Source organism: Pongo abelii, chromosome 5 (assembly GCF_028885655.2).
Source record: "Pongo abelii isolate AG06213 chromosome 5, NHGRI_mPonAbe1-v2.0_pri, whole genome shotgun sequence".
In the NCBI taxonomy this organism is placed as follows: domain Eukaryota; kingdom Metazoa; phylum Chordata; class Mammalia; order Primates; family Hominidae; genus Pongo; species Pongo abelii.
Genome location: NC_071990.2, coordinates 116,429,522 through 116,449,697, shown reverse-complemented (window position 1 = coordinate 116,449,697; position 20,176 = coordinate 116,429,522). Strand labels below are relative to the sequence as shown.

General features: G+C 33.4%; 1 long non-coding RNA gene across 1 annotated transcript; it reads left to right on the top strand.

Moving 5' to 3' along the window:
• The first annotated feature begins 1,018 nt into the window (after positions 1-1,018).
• Positions 1,019-18,376, top strand: LOC129060046 (uncharacterized). Its single transcript, XR_008526382.2, has 4 exons — positions 1,019-1,469; positions 15,877-15,960; positions 16,714-16,783; positions 18,176-18,376. It is a non-coding gene; the product is annotated as an uncharacterized LOC129060046 (long non-coding RNA).
• Positions 18,377-20,176: the final 1,800 nt, after the last annotated feature.

The following is a 20,176-nucleotide window of genomic DNA, read 5'->3' as shown; positions in this document are numbered from 1 at the left end:
AAGTAATGTGGGTTGATGATATACTTCAGGAAATTGTATTAAGAAAAGAAAAGTGATCCTAGGGCTCGATACCAAAAAACAACACTTAAAAACAAAAAATGCAGAGGAGGGACACCTAATATTAGGCTGAGAAGAGATTTTTGCTTTCATATTATGTCTTATTTTTTCTAACTTACTTAACTTGTGACCAAGATGGACCTTAAAGCTGCTCTCAGCTTGACTAAACTTCAGACCTGCTTCTTTCTGATTCCAGGCCCTGATCTCCTAGCAACTTTTTTTAGAGCATTTACTTTAGAAAACTTGCAATCAGTTTGTTTCTCTTCCCTTTTTTGATGTAAATCTTTTCAAAAGCCTCCGTTAGGCTTACAATGCAGAACTGCCTTTTCCAGGACCTGGGAGCCATTCTTTTGAAATGTAATTGTCAAGGAAGATACAGCCCCTTTCTCCCTCTCTCTGTGGGACAGTAGGAGCCTAAGTTTAGTGGATGTCTTCCTAGAAGTTATAAAACTATCTCCTCTCAAGAAAGTGTACTTTTCCTTTGAGCAATGCCAATTAGCAAACACAGATATCCTAAGATCCCTTAACCCAGCTCTTAAATCTCTCCTGCTTTTTGTTTCAGCAAAGTTGAGCTCAGATTAGCCTCTCTATACTCTTACAGTAGGCTTAGTCTCCCTTACCTGTTTAACATTGCATGGTGCAGTTTTTGCTTTGACAACTGTGTCTACCATAATCTTTTGGTCCATTGAGTCAGCCTGGCCCCTTGATGCCAAGTTTGATGGTGTTTTCAAATTCTGCTGACTCATAGCAAATGAAAGAATACAAATGGAAAATTTTTTGGTAAGTTTTAAGACCTCCTTAGCTTTCATTCCTTTTTTTGGGGGGTGGGGGGAACTTGTGTTTAGCCTTCCTTGCTACAAGACCAGGTTTTCCTTGTGAGAAGTATATTGTGGGCCAACATTTTGTTCTTCTCTTCATTCTGGTTAGTTTTGCACTTAAATTGCCAAATTCCTCAAAGTTTCTGGCTTATCCTCAATTCAGGTTTCCAATCCAGTGAATTACTCTCAGCAGTGAAAAATTATGAATCAAATATATTTTCAAGATGTCACAATTTTTCTGGAATTCATCCTGGGCACCCAAAAAACCACTCCAAGAGCAAATAGAAATAGTAGACACACTTACAACTTATGCCTCCTTAAGTAGCTTACTGTATTTTTTTCTTTAAAATCAATCATAACTTTTTACCTCCACTCCACCTCAACTTTATGGCTCAATATTTTATAACTGTATAGCTTTTCTCTGGGCAAACTTTTCTACACATAGCTTCCTTGACTAATGTGTTATAAATGGTGTGCTATTGTCCTCAAGCTGTTCTTACTGTCCTAGGTAGTATGGAAGACAGTGCAGAGACTGACTTGCCATTCCAGTGACATCACCATCATCCACATGTTTGATTGGGCAAAATCTTCAAGGTCTGTAGGCATGTACTTTGCAACTTACAGGAGCCATGTTTTAGTAGTTCTGTTTCTTAGCTATATGGATAAATATTTAACCAGTTTGTTAAGTCATTTAAAAATCTGGATGATGGTTGGAAGGTCAATATAGTTAGTGACCTTCTTTTGGTATATCTAGAAGTTCTAATTTAACAGACTGAAGAATCCTTGAAAAAAAAATTATGAATTAACCATTATATTGTGAACATGGGTTCTAATTATGTTTGTACATAGATCCTTGCTTTATCAATATTTTTTGTTAAAATAAACAAATTAATCTCTTTAAGCCTTCTGTTTCCTTACATTTGAAAATGGGAATAATTATGATTACCCTGGATTCTTATAAAAACTCAATGACATAATGAATGGATGTGACAAGTAAAGGTCTTAGAAATTGTTATGCAATCAATAAAAAGCTACCAAGAGTTTGATCGTAATGATATTCATGATGAAGAAATAGGAGAAGAGGATTTGTAGAATTTTAGGTTCTCATCTCTTCTAAAAAAAAAAGTGTCCTTAATTTTATATTGTAATTAAAATATTTATAATGGAATATATAGTCAGAAAAAATGACACATTTTCTTTTCTTATTTATTTCTCAATATTATTTTTGATAAACAAGTTATACTTGTATACATTTAGGGGTACGATGCAATGTTTTGATATATGTATACAACGTGGACTAATTAAATCAAGCTAATTAGCACATCCATCACTTTATTTACCTATCATTTTTATGGAAGACTTCTGAAATTTACTTTTTTTGTTATTTTGAAATGTACAGTCCATTATTATTGACTGTAGTCACCCCAATGCTCAATAGATCTCAAGATTTATTTTTCATATCTATCTGAAACTTAGTTCCTTTTGATTAACATCTCCCCATTTCCTCTCCCTACTCTTCCCACAGCTCCTGGTAGCCATTATCCTATGCTCTACTTCTATGAGTTCAATGTACTTTAGATTCCACATGCAAGTGAGACCACGCAATATTTGTCTTTTTGTGCATGGCTTATCTCACTTGGTGCAATGTCCTCCAGATTCATTCATGTCATCACAAATGACAGGATTTCCTTCTTTTTAGAGGTTGAATAATGTTTTATTGTATATATTTACCATATTCCCTTTATCTATTCATGCTTTGATAGACACAAGTTAATTCCATATCTCAACCATTATGAATAATGCTACAAAAAACATGGGAGTGCAGACATCACTTTGACATGTTGATTTCAGTTCCTCTGGATATATACTCAGAAGTGGGATTACTGAATCCCATGGCAGTTCTAATTTTAGTTTCTTGAAAAGCTACCACACTGTTTTTCATAATGGCTGTACTAATGTCCATTCCCACCAAAAAAGTACAGGAGTTCTCTTTTCTCTGATTTCTTGCCAACCCTTATCTTTCCATGTTTTTGATAATAGCAATTCTGACAGATGTGAAGTAATAACTTGTTGTTTTAATTTGCATTACCCTAATGATTAGTAATGTGGAGCATATTTTCATGTACCTTTTGTTCATTTGTATGTCTTCTTTGGAAATAATTTTATAGGTTCTTTGCCAATTTTTAAATTAAGTTACTTGTTTTAATGCTATTGAGTTGGTCTGAGTTCTTTGTATAGATGTTCCTTCCCTTATAATGATTCAACTTTCAATTTTTTGTTGTTACAATGGGTTTATCAGGACAGACTCCCATCATAATGTGAGGAATATCTAGACATCTGTTCAACTTATAATTTTGCCTGTACAATGAGTTTATTGAGGTATTAAATGTATTTTTATTTGTTATATTTTTAGGTTGGGATGGGTTTATTGGGTTGTAATCCCATCATAATCAAGGATCATCCATATATTTGGTGTATTAACCACCTGTCAAATGTATGGCTTGCAAGTATTTTCTTGTATTCTCTGTGTTGTCACAACACCTTATTAGTTTTATTCTTTCTCTGTGGAAACTTTTTAGTTTGAAATAAATTCATTTTTTTATTTTTTGCTTTTGTTGCTTATGCTTTTGGGATCACATCCAAAATATCCATTTGCTTAGACCAATGTCATGGAGATTTTGCTCTGTTTTCTTCTAGTAGATTTACAGTTTCAGGTCGTGTATTTAAGTCTACTCTATTTTAAATTGATTTTTTAAATATGATGTGAGGAATGGGTCTAATTTTATTCGTTTGTGTTTGGTTATTCAGTTTTCCCATCACCATTTGTGGAAGAGACTATCATTTCCCCATTGTGTGTTCTGGGTACATTCATCGAAAAATCAATTGGCCATATGTGTGGGTTTATTTCTGGGCTCTCTATTATGTTCCATTGATCAATGTATCTGTTTTTATGCAAATAAACTGGTGTTTAATTAATTTAGCTTTGTAGTTGATTTTGAAATCAGGTAGTGTGATGCCTACAGCTATGTTTTTTTGCTGTTTGTTTCTTTGTTTGCTCAGGATTGTTTTGGCTGTTTTGGGACTTTTCTGGCTCCATACAAATACAAAAAAATAAGAATTTTTTTCTATTTTTATGAAAAATCATATTGGAATTTTGAGAGGAATTGCACTGAATCTGTATATCACTTTGGGTAGTACAGACATTTTCACAATATTAATTCATGTTATAGCTTTATATTTATTTGTGTTTTCTTCAATCTCTTTCATCAGTATTTTATAATTTTCAGTATAATTTTAACCTCCTTGATTAATTTTAATTGATTTGTTGCTATTGTAAATAGGATCTTTTTTTAAAAAAATTTTATATAGTTATTAATATATGGAAACGCTACAAGTTTTTTTCTGCTGATTTGTATCCTGCAGCTTTACTGAATTAATTTATCAATTCTAACAGTTTTGGTCAGTTATTAGGGTTTTCTCTATATAAGATCATGTTGTCGGCAAATAGAGACGATTTAACTTCTTCCTTTCCTTTAAAGCTACTTTTGGTTTCTTTCTCTTGCCTAGTTGCTCTGGCTAGGACTTCCCAGTACCATGTTGAAAACAAGTGGTAGTGGGCATCCATGTCCTGTTTCTCATCTTAGAAAAAAAGCTTTCAACTATTCACCATAGGCTTGTCATTTATGGCCTTTATTATACTGAGCTGCGTTCCTTCAATACCTGTTGAGTCTTGTATCAATAGTCTGTCGAGAGTTGCATTTTTCTTATTATAAAGATGTTAAATTTGCCAAATGCTTTTTTTCTTCTGAGGTAATCATATGATTTTTGTTCTTTATTTTATAGCATCATGTATCATATGTGGAGTCATCCTTGCATCCCAGGGATAAAGCCCGCTTGATTATGGTGAATGATTCATTTAATTTGTTCTTGAATTCCATTTGCTGATATTATGTTGAGGATTTTTGCATTTGTGTTCATGAGGGATATTGGCTTGTACACTTTCTTTTCTTGTAGTGTTCTTGTCTGACTTTGGTATCAGGGTAGTGCTGACCTCAAAAAGCGACCCTCTGTTTCAATTTTTTTGAAAAATTTGAGAATACTTGATATTAGTTATTCAATTTTTTTTTACAAGTCAGCAGTGAAGTTTTTTCAATTTTGGGTTTTCTTTGATGGGAGTATTTTTATTACTGATAGAACCTCTTCTTATTCATCTGTTTACATTTTCTACATATTCATGATTCAGTTCTGGTAGATTGTATGTGTCTAAGAATTTATCCATTTGTACTAGATTATCTAATTTGTCGGCATATAATTGTCAGAGTAGTTTCTTATGATGTTTTGTATTTCTGTGGTTTCAGTAGCAATGTCTCCTCTTTCATTTCTGATCGTATTGATCTAAGTTTTCTCTCTTTTTTTTTCTAGTTAGTCTAGTTAAGGGTTTTTAAATTTTGCTCATCTTTTCAGAAACCAATTCTTAGTTTTGTTGATTTTTAAATTGCTTTTCTGTACTCTATTTATTTATGCTCTGATCTTTGTTATTTCATTTTCTTCTGCTAAATTTAAACTTAGTTTGTTCTTCTTTTTTTTTTTTTTTTGGCTCCTTGAGGCATAACATTAGATTGTTTATTTGATATCTTTTCTTTCTTTTGGTATAAGCATTTATCACTATAATTTTCCCTTCTAGGACTGCTTTTGCTACCTCATGAGTTTTTGTATGTTTGTTTCCATTTTCGCTTGCCTCAAGGCATTTACTCATTTGTTTTGTAATATTTTTCTGTAATCTATTAATTGTTTAGGACTATGGTATTTAATTTCCACATATTTGTGTATTTTTAAAAATTTCTCCTGTTACTGATTTCTAGTTTCCTGCATTGGGATGCAAAAAATATTTGATATGATTCCATTCCTCTCAAGGTTGTTAAGATTTGTTTTGTGCCCTAACATGTGATCTATCCTGGAGAATGTTTGTGTGCACTTCAGAAGAATGTGTATTTTGCTGCTGTCGGGTGGAATGTTTTGTATATTTCTGTTAGGTCTACTTGGTCTAAGGTGTAATTCAAGTCCAATGTTTCCATATTGATTTTCTCTGTAGATAATTTGTCTATTGTTGAAATTGGGGAATTTAGGTAATCTACTATTATATATTAGGGTCTATCTTTCCCTTCAGATCATTTAATAATTGTTTCATGTATTTAGGTCCTCCAATATGGTGCACATACTAGATTTAAGTGCTCCATACTGCTGTTGTGTTTACAATATATTTACAGTTGTTATATATTCTTGGTGAATTAGCCAAAAATACATTTTTAAAATTCTATGTTTATGTAAATTATAGTTTTGAAAGACATCATTCCCTCAAATAAAGTTAACTGGAAAACACTATTACTCAGATCTGACTAAATATTATTGCTAATGGCAAATTAATAAGGTAAGTAATAGTTTACCAGGAGTATTTTTGTGTCCATTATAGCATATAAACCATTAAAAACCTGTCCGTGTGTTAAGAGTTATGTTGGATACAATAAATACATAAATTAATGCTCCAAGAGTCCATAGAGTAGATAAGAAGAAAAGTAAACAATTAAAATAGAAAACAGAAGCTAAAAGAGAGCACGATCATGAGAGAAGAGAGCCCTCTCTAAAGAAGACATAGGTGGTAATGACAGGATCTTACATGTTTATAATGTATTAAAATATAAATTCCCTAATTTAAATATCATTAAAAGTAGCTATAAAATAGACATACTATTTCTAACTAACAAACTAAAGTGAGACTTACATATGTTAATTTATTTGCCAAAGTTCTAATACATGGAAACATAGAGCTGCATCTCTAATTGAAGTTTTAGTACAAGTTTATATATTTCTTTGGTGTGGCTTCATAACAAATAATATGATGCAATCAGACTCATTTAGGCTGCTTTTTGACCCACATTCTTTGACTTTCCAAGATAGTTCTTATACTTTACTCAAGTTTTTTTCTTTTACCACAAAACTGTTTTGTTGGTTATTATGAAGGAATGACCTGTGTTGAATAATTATGATTTAAGGGTTCTGCTGAGACATTTTTGCAATTTTAAATTGCTAAAATCTGAACACCTACTTTTATAATCCACTTACCTTCATGTGGATTCTATTCTATTTTGCTACATATTGAAATAGACCCCATTAAAAGGTTAAGAGTATTCCCTGTTTCTTTGTGGTGGTCACTGATAAGGACACCTGTATTTCATATGGCCAATGAAAGTAGTAAATGAAGTTCAGTTCTGGAAAGGCCATCTCGCTGATGATTTATGATGTCTGGAAGCACTGAGTCCCTAATTTAGGTCAAAGCATTAGTGAAATTTTTACCACTGTAACCAAAAATTTATTTTCTGATATTCTTTTTTAGCTTTGAAAGTCATTACAAAGATGCTTACTTGACAAAAAGTGTCAAGAGGACATCATTTTACATTTTAAGAGAAGATTAGGTTGCTAATTATCTTGAAGAGTAAAGAAAATAAGAAGAAAAAGAAAATCTAAGAAATTCTATTCACTATTTGTTTTATTCAACATTCATAAGAAATAACTATGAGTTTCATTATATTCAAGACCATTATATAAATTTATATTTAAAAAACTTATACTGGTGTATCAATTCATTGAGTAGGCTTAGGGCTATATATTTTTAAAAGTGGTTTTAAATGTAGTAGTTCTTAATTTTTTCAGACCCTGTAGCTTCTGAGAACTTAGCAAAAGCTATGAATTTCTTCTCCTTAAAACACACATACATATAAAATTTTGCCTATAAATAGAAACATGATCCACAAAACCATCTGAATTCCTGACCATTGGGCTATGACAGATCTGAACATGTGCTATATAACAACTAGAGCTCCCCTCTCTAAATAATTTAGTTATTTCTGGTAGGCCCAACAACATTAACGACAATTATTGGACACATACAAATGTATCACAGGGCTGACTACAGGGCTTTGTAAACTGTTGCATTTTCTTATGTTCACTCCATCTCTTTCTAAAAGTAAGGGAGAACACATTCAAAGGTCACCTTAAGCTGGAAAAATAAAACACAAAACAATAATTCTCCCAAATATCCATTTTGGGCCGTTTCTTTGAATTTATTGGATGGTTTCATGATATTAGAATTAATTGAGGCTAACACAGAAAGTATTAGTACTTTAATTAGACAGCCTTTTATTCCAAGCTAGTATCTCTCAGTATGCCACTCCCCTAAAATGGGGCCTTTCCTTTCAGATTTATACAGGTAGTTGTAGTTGAGAAGGTAAAGAGCTAAGTTATATGATACCAGCACACCTTTTACACAAACAAATTTGCAAATAGCTAGGTCTCCAAAAGGCAAAATAGTCATTCAGTTGACACAGACTTGTAATGATAATATTAGGCATGGTAAAATATCTGAATGAAATACCCAAGAAAGTCCAAAGGCTAAAAACAGGTTAATTGTAAGTGATAGCAACCTTGAGACTAGAATAACAAGACTGACAAACTTTGGCTGGATAATTGGATAGACAGAGAAATGGAAGAAGGTCCTATATAAATATATCCCTCTTATTTTCTGTTTGATCAGATAGAGTGATTGCCTTTAATAATCTCAAGGCATGTATGTAATTTATCAAATACAAAATGTCTAAACAAATAGAGTTAATGTATTTACTTTGCATTAGCTTTTATTCATTCAAAAAATATTTGCTAAGAGCCTACAATATGCTAGGTATTATGATTAATAAAAGAGGTAATGTAATAAATGACACACAGTTCCTGGCTGTTAGCTTCAGGTGAAAGACAGGCAGGAATATGGAAAGTTTTAATATTATATGACAAGTTTTCTGGTGGAGAAAAGCCCAGATTTTAGAAGGGTTCATAAAAAATGAAATAACTCTATCAAAAACAGGAGATTAAAAAGAGACTTTAAATATTATTAGAAAATAATATATGGGAATGATGGAGATAAGAATCAAGGAAGAAAGTGTGTTCCAGGCAGAGAGAAAAGCATATGAAAACCTCTGGAGACAAAAAATGGTATAGAAGGTTCTTGAAATGCTGAAGCTTATAGTTCAATATAACTGTATTAGTTTTCTATTGCTGATGTGACCAATTGCCACAAACTTAGTGACTTAAAAAACACAATTTTTAAAAATTGTTATTTTATTTTAGATTCGGGGGCACATGTGCAAGTTTGTTACATGGGTATATTGAGTAATGCTGATGTTTTGGATTCTAGTAAACCCATCACCCAAATAGTGAATATAGTACTCAATAGGTAGTTTATTTAACTCTTGTAGTCCTCCATCTTCCCCACTATTGGAGTCACCAGTGTCTACATTTTTCATCCTTATATCCATGTGTATCCATTGTTTTCCTCCCACTTATAGTTGAGAACATGCAGAATTTGAGTTTTTTCCCTGAATTAATTCACTTGGGATAAAGGCCTCCAGCTACATCCATGTTGCTGTGAAGGACATTATTTCATTCCTTTTCATGACTGCATAGGATTCCATGGTGTATGTATACCACATTTTCTTTATCCAGTCCACCATTGATGAGCACCTGGGTTGATTCCATGTCTTTGCTATTGTGAATGGTGCTGCAATAAACATACGAGTGCAGGTACTGTTTTAATAAAATGATTTCTTTTCCTCTGAGTGGACACCCAGTAGTGGAATTGCTAGATCGAATAGCAATTCCATTTTCAGTCATTTGAGAAATCTTCATATGGTTTTCCATAGAGGTTGAACTAATTTACTTTCCCACCAACAGTATATAAGTTTTCCCTTTTCTCTGAATCTTTGTCAACATGTGTTTAATAATTTTGTAATAGCCATTCCAACTTTTGTGAGATGGCATATCTCATTGTGGTTTTAATTTGCATTTATCTGATGAAAAGTAATTTTGAGCATTTTTCATATTTGCTTTCTGTTGTAAGTTTTCTTTTGAGAGGTGTCTGTTTATGTCATTTGGCAATTTTTTAATGGGTTTATTTGCTTTTTTTCTTGATTTGTTTAAGTTCCTTATAGATTCTGGATATTAGTTCTTTGTAGGATGCATAGTTTGCAAATATTATCTCCCATTTTGTAGGTTGTCTGTTTATTTTGTTGATTGTTTATTTTGCTGTGAAGAATCTCTTTACTCCCATTTGTCCATTTTTGTTTTTCTTGCAATTGCTTTGGAGGTCCTAGTCATAAATTATTTGCTTACGTCTATACCTAGAAGAGTTTTTCCTAGACTTTCTTCTAGAGTTTTTATAGTTTTATGTCTTACATTTAACTCTTTAATAAACCTCGAGTTAACTTTTGCATATGGTGTGAGGTAGGGGTCCAGTTTCACTCTTCTGCAAATGGCTAGCCAGTTTTCCCAGGACCAGTTGTTAAATAGAATGTCCTTTCTCCACTGTTCATTTTTGTCATCTTTGTCAAAGATCAATTGATTGTACATGAAACCATACAAATTTATTATCACACAGTTTGTAGGTCAGAAGCTTGGCATAGTTCTCTTGGGATTAAAATCAAATAGCAGTAGGGCTGCACTAGAGGCTTTGTTGAGAATCAGCTTCCAGGCTTTTGTAACTTGTTGACAGAGTTCAATTTCTTGATATTCTACTAATGTACAATCAGTACTAAAGGATCCATTTCTTTGCTGGTTGTCAGTTCAAGGTCACTTCCACCTTCCAGGGCCTACTTGTATTCCAAGCCTCAAGGCCCACTAATCTTCAAAGCAAGAGAGATGAGGTGGGGTCAAGTCATTCTCCCACCTCATCTCTTTTTCTTTCTTTTCTGCCTTATCTCTCTGACTTCAATGAGTAAAGTGTCTCTGCATTGAAAAGCTCATATAAATAGATTGTACCCATCTAAATAACACAAGATATTATCCCTATCTCAAAGTCTGTAAACTTAATCATATCTGTAAAGTCCCTTTTGCCATGTAATATAACATATTCACAGGTTCTGGGGATTGAGATATGGACAACTTTGCAGGGGGAGGGCATTATTAGTCTATTACAATGGGTAAGTATAAAGATATGACACTCAAGATGTAAAGAGAGAAAAGATAATAATAAGTGTTATATGGCAGGCTGAGAAGCAAGACTTAATCTTTGTATAATCCTGAAGGCAATGAGATAACACTACATAATTTTTAAGAAGATTAAAATATAATCAGAGGTCCATTTCAAAATGATCACGTTGGCTTCAGTATTGAGACTGGACAGAAGACAACATCTGAAATAGTAATATTATTTAGAAGACTTGAACTGTCTAGACAAGACTTAAAATGTGCTTGACTAATACAAAGGCAGTATTATTAGAGAAAAATAGAGCTGTAAAGATATAAAAGGAACAGAAAAAATCAAACTCAGTGATTGATTGTGTTTGGGAATGTGGAGGAAAAAATAATGGTGAATTTTAAATTTAGACTTTGGCTAGTGTGGCATATATTATAATAAATCACTGATAGAAGAAATACACAGGAACATGTTTAGAAACAAATAATTATTTTGTACATCTTTAGATTAACATGTGTATGAATAATTCAATGTAGATATCCAGCAGGCAGTTGGATAATCCAGTTTGGGCTCTCTGAAGACTTATGAGCTAAAAATTTAGTTTAAGATGTGTTCTTTCACTAAAGGTATGTGAATGCATGAGGTACCTAAGGGCAGTTGGAATGTTGAGAATCATCATTCTATTTGGAATGATTGTAGTCAAAGAGGGTCAAAGAGATGACCAGGAATGAATATGAAAGAAGTTGGGGGCCAGGCACAGTGGTTCATGCTTGTAATCCCAGCGTTTTGGGAGGCTGAAGTGGACAGATCATGAGGTCAAGAGATGGAGACCATCCTGGCCAACATGGGGAAACCCATCTCTACTAAAAATACAAAAATTGGCTGGGCATGGTGGTGGTGCATGCCTGTAGTCCCAGCTACTCAGGAGCTGAGGCAGGAGAATCGCTTGAACCCAGGAGGCAGAGGTTGCAGTGAGCAGAGATAGTGCCAGTGCACTCCAGCCTGGTGACAGAGTAAGACACGGTCTCAAAAAAGAAAACAGAACAAACAAACAAAAAAAGCTGGGGATAAACCTAGTGAATCAGAAATCATGGGAGCCTAGAGGAAGTAGGTATACATATCAAATCATTTAAGTACTAATTCTTCACCCTTCCATGTAGCAAAGGGGTTTTTTGAGCCAGCAGTTTCAATAAAATGACATGGGAAAAAAAGTGTAAGGCATTGACAAGAGAATGTGAAATGAGAGTGGAGGCAGTAAGTAGGCCAGTACCTGCAAATCCTGCAAAAGAACATTGCTTTCGAGGGTGACTTTTTGTTTGTGTGCTTTCGTTATCTTGGTTTGTATTACCTATGTCAAATACGTATGTTTTCTCCCTATATTTTGTTATAACTAGCTTTAAATATACAGAAAAGAATTTTACAGTGAAAGTCCATACACCCAACACTAAAACATGTTGTTATTATTTAATTAACATTTTATTTCACCTGTATCGCCACATCCATATACCCATACAACTGCCTATCCATTCATTAATTCAGTATTTTTTATGTTTTTTACAGCAATTTGCATGGCATTGGTACATTTCCCCCCAAATACTTCAGCATGAGTATAATTAAAAGAACAAATATTTGCTATGGTTCTTTTAATTTTTCAGATAAAATTTACATAAAATAAAATGTAAAAATATTTTAAATATGCCTTGCATTGAGTAGTGATAAATGCACATAGATATGCAACTAAAATCCCTATCAAGATAAAAAGCATTATCATCAACACAAAAAAACTCCTTCTTACTACTTCACAATTCCCCCCTAAGGCAGTGTACATACCTCAGGGGGGATATTGTGAAGTAGTAAGAAGGAACATTAGTTTCACCTCTTCTAGAATTCGTACAAATAATAGTTTGCATTATGAAATTCTTGTAAAGACTTCTTTCACTCAGCCTATAGTTTTAGAGATTTATCCTGGTTATTGCATGTATATCCATTTCTTTTTATTATTATCCATTGAATGAATATACCACAATGTGTTTGATGAATAACTAGAATGTTTCTAGTTTCTGTCACTTATGATGAATTAAGGTGCTGTCTACATTGTTAAAAGAGTTTCTTTGGGTACATATCTCATGATTTTAATTTACATTTCTCTGATGACTAATTATATTGAATGGTTTTTGTGTATTCACTGGCCTAACACATAATTTTTTTCTTTTTTTAAGAGACAGGGTCTCTCTCTGTTGCCCATGCTGGAGGACAGTGGCATAATCATGGCTCATTGCAGCCTCAAACTCCTTTTCTCATGGAATCCTACTGCCTCAGCCTCCCAAAGTGCTGATATTATAGGTACTTTATGTGATATGTGTGATACATCCACTTTACCTGGCCCCTATCACATATATTTCTTTATGAAATATCTGTTCAAATGTTTACCCATTTTAAATTTGGTTCTTTATATTTTTATTATTGACTTATAGGACTTAGGTATCCTAGATATTAGTTCTTTGTTAAATACATATTTTGCAAATATTTTCTGCCAGTTTGTGGCTACTTATTTACTTTTCTTAGTTATCTATTTTTATGAGTAGGAATTATTGATTTTGATTTTCATCTTTTTTACTCTTTTATACTTATTGCTTTCTGTGTTTAAGAAACATCTGCATGCCTGTAATCCCAGCACTTTGGGAGGCTGAGGTGGGCGGATCACGAGGTCAAGAGATAGAGAACATCCTTGCCAACATGGTGAAACCCCGTCGCTACTAAAAATACAAAAATTAGCTGGATATGGTGGCATGTGCCTGTAATCCCAGCTACTCGGGAGGCTGAGGCAGGAGAATAGCTTGAACCTGGGAGGCAGAGGTTGCAGTGAGCCGAGATTGTGCCACTGCACTTCAGCCTGGCGACAGAGCTAGACTCTGTCTCAAAAAAAAAAAAAAAAAAAAAAGAGAGAGAGAGAGAAAGAAACACCTGTATATCCCTTGGTGTGAAGATATTCTCCTGTGATATTTTTTCTCAAAAACTTAATAATCATAGCTTCTGTCTTTTGGTCTGTGATTAATCTCAATTTAATATTTGTGTGTGAAATGAGGTGGCGGTCAATTATCACTGTTTTCTGTATTGATATCTGCTTGTTTTCTAGCAGCATTTGGTAAATGGACATTCCTCTCCATCGGATTTCTTTGGAAGCTTTGTTAAAAATCAGATGAGTGTACACATGAGTGACTAATTCTGCCCTTTCTAGACTATTATGTTCCATTGATACATTTATTTATCCTTTGAAAGTAGCATACTGTCTTCTTTACACAAGTCTTAAAGTCAGATACCAGGAGTTGTCAAACTGTTGTTTTTCATGACTGCTTTGGAAATAAACCATTTGCATTTCTGCGTGAATATTAGACTCAGATTGTCAATTCATAAAAAAGCCTGCTATGGTTATAATCACAAGACTTTAAATTTGTAGATCAATGTGGGGAGAACTGATATTAACAATGCACAGATTTTCAATTGATAAATAGGATGTATCTTCCTATTTAGATCTTCCTTATTTTTTCTCAACAAATTTTGCAGTTTTTCAGCATAGAGTCTTGAATATCACATACTCATTTTTCGACACTTTTGAAAATTAAATATTTAAACATTTTTACTTTCAAGTTCTGTGTTAAAATATATTAAATAAAATTAATCTTAACTTATTAGACTTTTATTCTGTAAACTTCACAAATCAGTGTATTAATTCTAGTGGTTACTTTATAAACACCTTATATATTTTACATAAATAATTTTGAAATCTACCAACAGAGGCCTTCTTAAATTTTTCTTCTCAATCTTTCTGATTCTAATTTCTGTTTCTTGCCTTATTTATTTATTGAGACAGATCTCACTCTGTCGCCCAGGCTGGAGTGCAGTGGCCCAATCTCAGCTCACTGCAAGCTGCGCCTCCTGGCTTCACGCCATTCTGCTGCCTCAGCCTACCGAGTAGCTGGGACCACAGGCGCCCGCCACCACGCCCAGCTAATTTTTTGTATTTTTAGTAGAGACGGAGTTTCACCGTGTTAGCCAGGATAGTCTCGATCTCCCGACCTCATGATCCACCCGCCTCAGTCTCCCAAAGTGCTGGGATTATAGGCGTGAGCCACCGCACCTGGCCTGTTTCTTGCCTTGTTACAACATTTAGGTAACCTCTAGTATCATGTTAATTAGAATTGTTAAGAGTGAGCTTCTTTGCCTTGTTCCTGATCTTTGAGGAAAAGCCTACCCTATTTCATCACTAAGTACAATTATAGCTGTAGGATTCTTGATGATGACCTTTTTACATTAAGGAAATTTCTTGGATTCCTTGTTCACAAGAATTTTACTTCTGAATCTATTAAAATAATGAGTACTTTCCTACTATATTGAATTAAATTTTATTTTATGGATACGATATAATTTGTTTATTAATTCACCTCTTGATAGACATTTGACTTGTTTCCATTTTGGGGCCACTGCAAGTAAAGCTGTTATGAACATTCAGGTTACAAACCTCTGTGTGGACATATGCTTTCATTTCTCTTGGGTGAATACCTAAGAGAGTAATGACAGTCTAATGCACACCCAGGTCATGAATTCAGGCACTTCATCAGTAATGCAGAAATCCTGCAATTTTGTAGTTCATTTAATTCCCCTATTCTTTACACTACAGTTGTCATATACATTATAAGAACATATAATCCCCAAAAGATTATAAATTTTGCTTTAAATCAGCCAAAAAAGTAGATTGGGAGGACAAATTGTCCTTAATTTTACCAAGATATTTGCCATTTTCAATGCTCTTTTATTTCTTTGTGAGGGTCAAGGCTTTAGAATTTTAGAATTTAGGTCTTTGGTGAAAATTCTTAGATTTTTAATCCAAAAATATATTTATTTTGCTGTTATTTTAAGGTTATTTTTCCTTGATAGAAAATGCTGGGTAAAATGTTTATTGTTGTTGTTTTTGTTTTCCCCTAGCACCATTAGGATATTGCCTCACTGTCTTCTGTCCTTCATTCCTTCTGAGGAGAAGTCAGCTGTATTCAGGTTGTTTCCACTTAAGTAAGTTTTATTAGATTAGTTTAAAGATATTTGCTTTATCTTTGGTATTTAGCACTTTGAAATGACTATCATACTTGTGATTTTCTTTGTATTTGTTTTGCTTTGGGCTTGATGATCTTATTGAATTAGTACATCTACATGTTTCAGAAATTAGTAAAATAGACATTATTTCTTCAAATTTTTTTTTCTATCCCACATTCTATATTCTCTTTCTGGGACCCTACATATATATTTGACCTTTTAATATTGTTCCACACATCTCCAATGCTCTATTAAATTTTTTTCAATATTTTTTACTTTAAATGTTACATAATTTCTGTTGATTGACTTTCTAGTTCACTTTTTTCTCTAGTATCTTTATTCTGCTATTAAGTCTGCTGAGTGACTTAAAAAACAATTTCTGGTATTTTCTGTCAGTTTTTAAATTTGCATTTTAATAGTTCCTTTTTCATTTCTGAGATTTATTGTCTGTTTTAGTCATTACAAAAAAAACTCCATTTTTTTTTTCTTATCCCATGGAGCATGGTTATAATGATCACCTTAAAATTCTTATCTGCTAATGTTAACATCAGTGTCATTTGGCATTGGTCTTCACTGATTTTTTTTTTTTTTTGGAGGATCATTTATGATTTCCAGTTTCTTGTATTTTTAAGTAATTTTGTATTGTATTTTATATACCGTGAATGATGCATGTTAGCATCTACGTTTTATTGTGTTCTGCCAAAGAATAATTGCTTCTTTTTTTCCCTTAAGCAGGCAATTAATTTGGATGAGCTAAAATTGGAAACTGCCACTGCCATCTGCAATGAACAGCACGTCAAATGTAAGTTCACTTTTTTTCCTCCTGCACACAGGTAGTTAAGAGAGTGAGGCAGGGCTTATGTACAGAATTTGGACTCCTCCTTCCTTGACCTCTTGTTTTTGAGATTCACATCTCAATTTCTAGTATCTACATTTGCAATGCAGTCTGTCTTCAAGCTCTCTGTGCCAGTAAAATATAGGTTTTTATATCAAAGTTCCTACACTGTGTTGTGGCCTACCTGATTTAGTCTGCCCTCTGGTCAAAAGTTGTAAAAAAAAAAAAAAAGATATAAAAATATGGAAAATTTCCCCTTTGCTCTTCCCTTCTTCTAAATGTTAATCTCCCTATATTCTTCAGTGCATGCAGGTAGTTGTTTTATGTATTTTATCCAGTGTTCATTATTTTTATGTACTTAAGAGTTGGTCTGATAGAAACTTAGTCATGACCTGAAAGGGAAACTCATTTATTTCTTTTCTAGATGAAAAAAGTTGAGAACATATTTTGATTTAAGAATAAGAATTAAGGATTGTGGAAAATAACCAGAAAGGGAGGCGATTTTTAAAATGCTAAAGAGAGAGAGAGAGAGTAGAAGAGGAAACTGATGAAACCTGGTCACTAAAGGAGAAAGTCAATAAGACATCTAGGGAACTTACAGAGTTATTAGCACTAGACAAGAGGAAACAAATGGTGAAAAGTGGAAAGGAGAGAGAGATTCTTCAAGAAGATAAAGTTTGCAGGTGTTTTGAAATAGATGTAGAGTATTTTCATTATATTCCTTCTGTTATCTAAAACATTAAAAATATAAGTTTTATTTGTGGTGTAGTAATTTTGGCAATATTATGGAGTGCCTCCCATTAAGATAAAAAGACATTTAAAAATATCCATTAACTCATAGCCTTGTTTCCAGCTCTCCAAATGAGCTCTTTAACAGCTTCTCACACCTGTGCTTGGCTTCAGATTGGGATGGCACTTGTGTGAGGTGCTTTCTTCTACCTGGAAGACTCAGGCACTTCAAATTCAACATTTTGGCTCACAAACTGGCTCCTAACAAGCAAATTAATATGTACATTCTAATATATGTAACACAAACATAATGCACATATTTTTTAAATCTAATTTTCTTAAATAACTATTTTCCCAACTAATACAAAACATTTTCAATTTTTACAAGAGAATCTTGTAAAACTTGCCCCATAGACATACTTACGTATATATGTATATGTTTATTATAGAATTTATTATATATGTATATAAAGAATGAATAAAAGAAAAAAGTAAAATAAAACAGCCATTAATTATTAATATGTAAAATCCCCAGAAGGCCTTCACTCTGTTGAAGAGTCTTCTGAACAGATTTTCAGACATAAACTCCCTCCACAGCACAACTGGGGACAAATTTCATGTCTTTGACAGATGGATGAGAAAGCATGCCAAAAACAGAGTCACTTTTCCGGGTCTAAAAGAGGCCAGCCAAGCTATTGTTGACGGCAGCAGCAGGTGGGAAATATTGAAGTCTACAATATCATAAAATGTGACAATAGTTTGCTTGGTATTGTAACTCTAACTTATCTCAATGTTGCTGAGAAAAAGGCAGTAAAGTTGGGACTGAACAGGAGAAATAATGTGGAAATCCTCATGCAATTTCTCAATGTTTGGAACTGTTTCATCTAAAGGCAATACTTTGGCTCAATAAGACCCCTGGTTGCAGCCTAAAACAGTGCTAAGGTCAAAGAGGCTATTGCCTCCCAGCAGCAGTGGCAGCATGGGGTGTTAAGAGTTGGGTTAACTGAAGGTAAGTTCACTCTTCCTAGTGTTATGGCTCGGTCCCAGATGAGCTAGACTCTTGGCTCAATAGCTTAGGTGCAACATATAAAAATGAGCACACCCTGTCTGAGGAATAAAACACAAAATATTACTATACCTGCATCATCATTGTTCCCCTATATAAAATATGCAATGCAATTCTTTAAGCATAGAAATTACAAAGAAGCAAGTAATGTCATACACAATCAAGAATAAAATTAACAAGTTCAATCTCCAGATGATCCAGTTATTGGGACTAGCAGACAAGGACTTTAAAACAACTACTACAGAAAGGTTTATAAATATGTAGGAAAAGGTGTAAAGAATTAGTAAACAAATGTGGACATCTCAGAAGAGATGAAAAATATAAAAAAGAATGAAGTAGTTCTGCTTCAAGAAAACTAAGTACAAATAAAATCCCTGCATGCAATATAGAGAAGAAAACAAACACGAGAAGGTTCTGAAAGGTAGAGAGAAGAGAGACTGACTAGGGACACAGTTGTTAATTCCCTTGGGTTTTCTTTTTTATCTTAGAGATCTCAGACATAGAAGTTGACAACTCAGAAATGTCAACAGGCACAAACTACAAAAGCTCTGACAAACCTGCTCTCTTTAATCAAAGGACCAGAAAGGGGCAGTGTAGCTTTGTATACAACTTTTAGTCTAATATTAAAACACAATTTATTCCCCTCTCCCATGAAAGCAAAAGCCAGATGAAACCCTAGACTTCCACCATCACAAGGTTGTACTGAGATAGTCCAAAACCACTGTTGTGGTTATTTCAGAGAAGGCCAAGTAGGTAGCTGAGAATTCATCTCTGTTGTCCAGTAGTGAACTACCACCTCTCTATTCCTGAGCCCAGCTGGGCAGTAGAGACCACATGTGGAGCCTAGACTTCTGTCCCCACCCAGCAGTAACAAGGCACCTCTCTCCATTGGATGATATCAGAAAAGGCCTATACAAAGAGATTTATTGAAAAGCAGATCAAAAGATTAACCCATAGGGAGGTGGAACAAACAAAACAAAACAAAAATAAAGTGGTACAATTAAATCCTAAAATATCAGCAATTACATTAAGTGTATAAAGACAGAAATTGACAAAAATTAAAAATACAATGAACTATATGCTGTGTATAAGAAATTCACTTCAAATATAATGACATAGATAAGTTAAAAATATAGAATGGAAATATATATTATATATGCATATATAATATATGGAGTTTTTTGTATATATATAAAATATAAATCAAAAAAGCAAGAGTAGCTATATTGATATAGAATAAAGAGACTTCAGAGCAAATAAATTTACTGTGGTCAGAAAGGGATTTTATATAACGAAAAAAGTAAATTTATCAAGACAAGGCAATCTTAAATGTATTTGTGCCAAACAACAGAGGTACAAAATATATTAAGCAAAAAGTGATAGATCTTTACCACAATTAAAAAATTATAAAAATGATTAAAAGTAATAGAACTGAAAAGATAAATAGAGAAATCCAAAATCATTGTTGGAGATGTCATTTCCCCCTCTTACCAATTGATAGAACAACTGAACAGAAAATTAACAAGGCCATAGAAGAACTCAAAATTATTGACCAAAAGGTCCAA